Source organism: Hibiscus syriacus, unplaced genomic scaffold, assembly GCF_006381635.1.
Source record: "Hibiscus syriacus cultivar Baekdansim isolate YM2019G1 unplaced genomic scaffold, ASM638163v2 tig00116970_pilon, whole genome shotgun sequence".
NCBI classification, from domain to species: domain Eukaryota; kingdom Viridiplantae; phylum Streptophyta; class Magnoliopsida; order Malvales; family Malvaceae; genus Hibiscus; species Hibiscus syriacus.
The window spans coordinates 1707641-1714707 of NW_024063494.1; the positions used below are offsets into that span (position 1 = coordinate 1707641).

The 7067-nt window shown below is 32.7% G+C and overlaps 1 pseudogene; it reads right to left on the reverse strand.

Moving 5' to 3' along the window:
• Window positions 1–214: 214 nt before the first annotated feature.
• On the reverse strand, window positions 215–966 carry LOC120191614 (annotated as a pseudogene).
• Between the last annotated feature and the right edge of the window lie 6101 nt (window positions 967–7067).

Genomic DNA, 7067 nt, shown 5'->3' on the forward strand with positions numbered 1-7067 from the left:
ATCAAATAATAATATGTCATAGGTCATATTTTTTAATAATTAACTTTTTAATCAATATAATTGATTTTTTTGTTAAAGACGAATTGAGTAAGAAATAATATAGGAAGCAAGAAAAAAATGTATATTTCAAAAAGGAAATAGTTAATTACCAAATAAATATGAACAATAGCATTTTCATAGCAAATTTTCTTTTCTTTTATTTTTTCGACAATTATTTCAATAATCAAAACAAAACTAAAAAATTACCCAGAAAAATCAAAAGCCCAAATCTTAAGCAAAGCATGAAAACTAACACCATTGTCGCCGTCACCACCGCCCAATCTAATCATCACCTTATCTTCATCGGAAGCGGAGAAACCAGCCCAGTTCATATAACTCTTCAAATCCTCGTGGCTCAATCTCCCATCTCCATCTTTATCCAACCTTAAATACATCTTTCATCACACCATAACCCGATGAAACCTTCTTTTTATTCCCTCCCAAAACGCGTTCGAATTCCTCATACTCCACAAACCCATCGTTCAAATCCGCCAACGAAATCAGCCCGATCATTTCGTCTTCGTCATTGAAACAGTTGGAAAATCGGCATAAAATCTCCTCAAATCGTCCTTGCTGATCTTTCTGTCGCGGTCGGCATTGAGGATGATACGATCCAAACTAGCTACAATTTTCTCCATGATTTGATCACACCATGGATGATCTTCATTACTGTTTCTAAGGGAGTTCTTCCTTATCCTATCTTATATTATATAATTTATATATTTTATTTTATCATAAGAATGCATTCATTTGTTAGTATAAATTATCATATTATTATCCTGTGCTTAGTTGATCATGTTTTTCATATCATTCAAATACATGCTATGACTACACATCATTTCTTAGGATATTATTATTATATGTTTTCATTTATCATTTATGAATACCATATTATATGATTTTCATGCATAACATACGTTTCCACATCTTTAGCTTTATATTATGTTTACATATGTTTTAGTTTCATTTATTATGTTTGCATATCATTTACATATCATGTCAGCATGATTATCATTCATGTCACATCTTTAATTAACTTGTTTCATGCATGTGTTACTCATCCATTTTTTTATTAGCTATTGTACAATGCAAGGTACATTCAAGGCAATCAACTGGACAGTTCACGTCACTCATATTGATCTCCACTTTTGAACATGTTACAAGCATATTTGGGTGATGAAGTCTAATTAATATTTAATCCCCTATCTCTTTATCTTTCCAACACACTTTGAATCGTGTCAATCTAATATTGGGAGCTCGAGATATTCCCAGATTAATTAAGACAGTGCAGGTTGGAAATAAGTACGGGATTTACAACTAAATTCACACCTGTTGCATTTCCACTTCATGAATCCATTAATGGCGTGTACAATCATACAAGGAGGCTAAAGGAGAAATTAGAAAACATATACAGCTTGGTGGAGCATTTTTGGAAGACAAACAGCTTGGTGGAGCATTTGGGAGACACAAACAGCTCACAAGGAATCTGGGCAGCTAGTGGAACACTAAGGAGAGCACCAAACCAGTTAAATAACAACTAGTTCTTGCTTGCTAATAAGATATCCACTCAAGCAGCTTGGAGGAAGACTCTTGTACGTCCAAGATGTTCCATATAACCATCAAACATTGTTCCATACGTGAGAATCCACTTGGCACCAAATTGAAAGGATACAAATGTTATTCAGCCATGAAACATGTTCCTACTTTTCAGCTGAACCAAAACCCATTTATTCATGTTAATTATGCATTAAATTATGTCTTTAGGGAAGCACAAGGGCTGACCAAAACACCATGTACCATTCGGCCATATCTCTTCAAAACTCTATAAATAGGGTTTCATATTTCATTTGTAAGGCAGACTTTGTTTTTAATCAAATATTTGTGAGAGTTTCTCTCTTTAGTTCTTAAGTGAACTTTATAGACTTACCAAGCTTATGCTTCTGGTTTCTATCTATTTCACCCTGATACTTCTGGTTTCTATCTCTTTATAGATAGTGGGTCAAAGTCCTTGTATACCATCCCTTAAAGAAGCTATATAAAGTCTGGGTCTTTGTTCTTTAATATTGGTTCTTCTTTGAGTCTTCTTTGAGATACTACCTTTCATATTCATCTCCATCACATTCATTCTACCCCATTACCATACTTCATCATTTCCTTAAAACATATCACCATATATATATATATATATATATATATATATATATATTCCGCTGCCATATTTATCTTTCCCTTCCATTACTTCCATTTAACCATTTTATTTTGAGCTTTCTTGTTTGTGCAGGATCCTTGTTGCTTTCCTAGATCGGAACAAATCAAAGGTACAACCTTGTCTTCTAAGGAATGCTAGGTATGAATCGTATCATATGGTAATCAGAGCTAAGGTGGATTACAACAAGAACAAGCAAAAGTAATATCCTACCATTCAATAAAACAAAAATGCAAAGAAGTGCCAAAAGTGACAAGCAACATCATCATTTCAACCAATCCTAAAGAATTTTTCAAGACCTTTGATTGTTTCTTCTAGGAAGGTGGTGAGTATTTTTGCATAGTAAGTGAACCTTTCTTTCTTTTATAACACCACCCTTCATTATTTAACCTTTCTACCTTTCTATTTTTTCTCTACACTAACGAACTTTTCAGCCGACGTCCATAGCACTTGAAAGGTCTCGAGTTAGTTCTTTTAAGAACTTTGCAAGAGAGGAATGAGTGGAAAAAGGCTAATCGAGTGAGTGAGATCAGAAGAGGACAAGTAAAAGCCTTAAAGTCCTAGAGTGCAAACACGAGTAGATTGAGTGATATTCAAGTTTCCTTGGAGTGAACTCGTGAGGCTTTGTGAGAGTATTATTGGTAAGGTCCTATACACATTTTTTTTTTCTAACATGTCTTTTCCATCCAACATCTTTGTAGTCAAAAGAACTTTGAATATTCAAACTCAAGAAGATGAACAGAGAGAAAATATCTTTCATACAAAATGTCATGTGGGAGATAAATTCTGTGCAGTGATCATTGATGGAGGAAGCTGTACAAACATAACAAGTACTTACATAGTGGAAAATTTGGGCTTAAAGATGTCTAAACATCCTCATCCCTACAAACTTCAGTGGCTCAATGATGTGGGAGAAGCCAAGGTAACCAAACAAGTTATTGTTCCTTTTTCGATTGGAAGATACAATGATGAAGTTCTTTATGATGTGTTACCCATGAGTGCAAGCCACATTATATTAGGACATCCTTGGAAATTTGATAAGAAGGCTACTCATGATGGATTTTCCAACAAGTATTCTTTCCAACATCAAGGAAAGAAAATCATATTGGCGACTATGCTGCCAAGTCAAGTCCATGAATGCCAAGTGATCCTTAAATCACGCATAAAAGAATGGGAGAAAGCTAAAGCCATGATGAAAGTTAAAAATGAGAAAAATGAAAGTATTGAATTTGGGAACAAAGAGGAAAAGGAAAATGGGAGTGAAAGAACATATTTTATCTAATCCTACTCCTGTTCTTTCTTTTGTTATGCAGGACAATCCAATAAACATGACTCTTCAAGAAGAAAATTCAAGAAATATTTCTTTTGAAGAATCAATAGACGTGACTTTTGGTGAACCACGAAACATGTCTCTTGAAGTTTCAAAGATAATGATGTTTGAAGTTCCAAAAGAAACGAAACTTGAAGTACCAAAAGTTTTGTTCCTTGACATTCCAAGTGCATTGTCAATCATGAAAAGAATTCAGCAACCAACTCCCATTAAACATCCACCCTGGTTTACTAATTCTATTTATTTTGTTATTAGTTTTTCATTTACTAGATTTGATTTCTTTGGCATCATTTGATTTGTGTAAGTGGTGTTGTCCAAGCAATTTATGATGGCAAGATCATTTGTCATTTTGAGTTTGATTGGTGCATCAAATTCAACCACTTCAATGGAGATCAAAAGTCAAATTTCTTCACCAACCATCATGATGATTCAATGAAACGTGAAGTTACCAGATTTGAAGCCAAAAGGTTAAACATGTCATGCGAATCATCTATTGGAAAGCATGAGGATTCAATCCTTCCTACATCAAGAAGGCCTTCAATGAGAAATTACTTCGATTTGAGGACAAATCACCTAAAAGAAGGGGAGGATGATACGATCCAAACTAGCTCCAATTTTCTCCATGATTTGATCACACCATGGATGATCTTCATTACTGTTTCTAAGGGAGTTCTTCCTTATCCTATCTTATATTATATCATTTATATATTTTATCATAAGAATGCATTCATTTGTTAGTATAAATTATCATATTATTATCATGTGCTTAGTTGATCATGTTTTTCATATCATTCAAATACATGCTATGACTACATATCATTTCTTAGGATATTATTATTATATGTTTTCATTTATCATTTATGAATACCATATTATATGATTTTCATGCATAACATACGTTTCCACATCTTTAGCTTTATATTATGTTTACATATGTTTTAGTTTCATTTATTATGTTTGCATATCATTTACATATCATGTCAGCATGCTTATCATTCATGTCACATCCTTAATTAACTTGTTTCATGCATGTGTTACTCATTCATTTTTTTATTAGCTCTTGCGCAATGCAAGGTACATTCAAGGCAATCAACTGGACAGTTCACGTCACTCGTATTGATCGCCACTTTTGAACATGTTACAAGCATATTTGGGTGATGAAGTCTTATTAACATTTAATCCCCTATCTCTTATCTTTCCAAAAAACTTTGAATCATGTCAATCTGATATTGGGAGCTCAAAATATTCCCAGATTAATGAAGACAGTGCAGGCTGGAAATAAGTACGGGATTTACAACTAAATTCACACCTGTTGCATTTCCACTTCATGAATCCATTAATGGCGTGTACAATCATACAAGCAGGATAAAGGAGAAATTAGAAAACATATACAGCTTGGTGGAGCATTTTTGGAAGACAAACAGCTTGGTGGAGCATTTGGGAGACACAAACAGCTCACAAGGAATCTGGGCAGCTAGTGGAACACTAAGGAGAGCACCAAACCAGTTAAATAACAACAAGTTCTTGCTTGCTAACAAGATATCCACTCAACCAGCTTGGAGGAAGACTCTTGTACGTCCAAGATGTTCCATATAACCATCAAACATTGTTCTATGCGTGAGAATCCACTTGGCACCAAATTGAAAGGATACAAATGCTATTCAGCCATGAAACATGTTCCTACTTTTCAGCTAAACCAAAACCCATTTATTCATATTAATTATGCATTAAATTATGTCTTTAGGGAAGCACAAGGGCTGGCCAAAACACCACGTACCATTCGACCATATCCCTTCAAAACTCTATAAATAGGGTTTCATATTTCATTTGTAAGGCAAACTTTGTTTTTAATCAAATATTTGTGAGATTTTCTCTCTTTAGTTCTTAAGTAAACTTTATCGACTTATCAAGCTTATGCTTGTGGCGTCAACCCTATCTATTTCAGCCTGATACTTCTGGTTCCTATCTCTTTATAGATAGTGGGTCAAAGTCCTTGTTTACCATCCCTTAAAGAAACAATATAAAGTCTGGGTCTTTGTTCTTTAACATCGGTTCTTCTTTGAGTCTTCTTTGAGATACTACCTTTCATATTCATCTCCATCACATTCATTCTACCCCATTACCATACTTCATCATTTCCTTAAAACATATCACCATATATATATATATATTCCGCTGCCATATTTATCTTTCCCTTCCATTACTTTCATTTAACCATTTTATTTTTTACTTTCTCTTGTTGATTTCCTAGATCGAAACAAATCAAAGGTACAACCTTGTCTTCTAAGGAATGCTAGGTATCAATCGTATCAGAGGATTTCTCATAAATCTGTCTCCGTCACTCCGTTCTCCGGTCAGTTGAAGTTTCTCTCCGACAGGCACAATTTTTCTTTTTTGTTTTGGTAATTCTCTTTTCCTATGGTTTTGGTTGAAGCGTTTATTTTTCAAGTCTTATTTATAGAGTGACGTTATGCCATGTTGAAGACAGAGTGAAACTATATTAAAAAAATTTCAAATTAATCCCTAATGTTTATTACAATAGCTATTTTAGTCTCTATTCTATTTTTCTTAATATGTTAACCTCTAACATTTGATCATATAATCATTTTGAATCTTTTTCCTTTCTATGGTATTAATTTTTTGTGAGCAAACAGTTTTCATTTATAGAATATGAGTCTAAAATAAAATATTATGGGTCAAAATACTTCAGAAAAAAAATATACTAAAGTGACCATTTAGTTAAACGTTACGAGATTTTTTGACATTATACCTAAGAAAAACAATAGGTTTAATATTTATCACTTTTTCTATTGTAGTATTCTTGTTTTTATTCAATCTAGTACCTGAATTTGTTTTTTCCCCTAATGCGGTACTTATGTTTTTTGTGATCCAATGTTGTACTTAGATTTGATAATTTTAACAAGTGATGCTAGAGAATTTTTATCACATGTCATAATCTTATTGATTATTGAGTGCCCATGTCATCACATCATATTAAAAAAAAGGACATTCAAGTACAAAATTGTAAAGAAAATATAAATTTAAGTATTGAATCGTGTGAAAAACACATGTATCACATTAGAAAAAAAATGATAAAGTTAGGTACCAAATCAAATATTAAGCAAAAAAAATTAGAGTACAAAAGCAAATATAGTTACAGTTTGGAAATACATTAAAACTTTAGGTTTTATCTTTTGTTATTTGCAACAAACTTGTTCAAATTATATGGTTTAGATTGTAAATCAACCCTCGAATTTTAAAAAATTTTAAGTGACTTTTATAATATTTGTATCAAATTTGATATAAAGTATATTTAAAACATATGAATTTTAGTGGTTAAAGGGAGTGTTATTCTCCATTAAAGTCCCGGGCTCGATCAATTACGTCTGTATGGTGTGCGTGTGTTGTCAATGATTAAGAAAAATTCTAAACATATATTACTCTTGTAATTACCTTAGACTATTCAAAAAAAAATATGTACGGATTTATTAC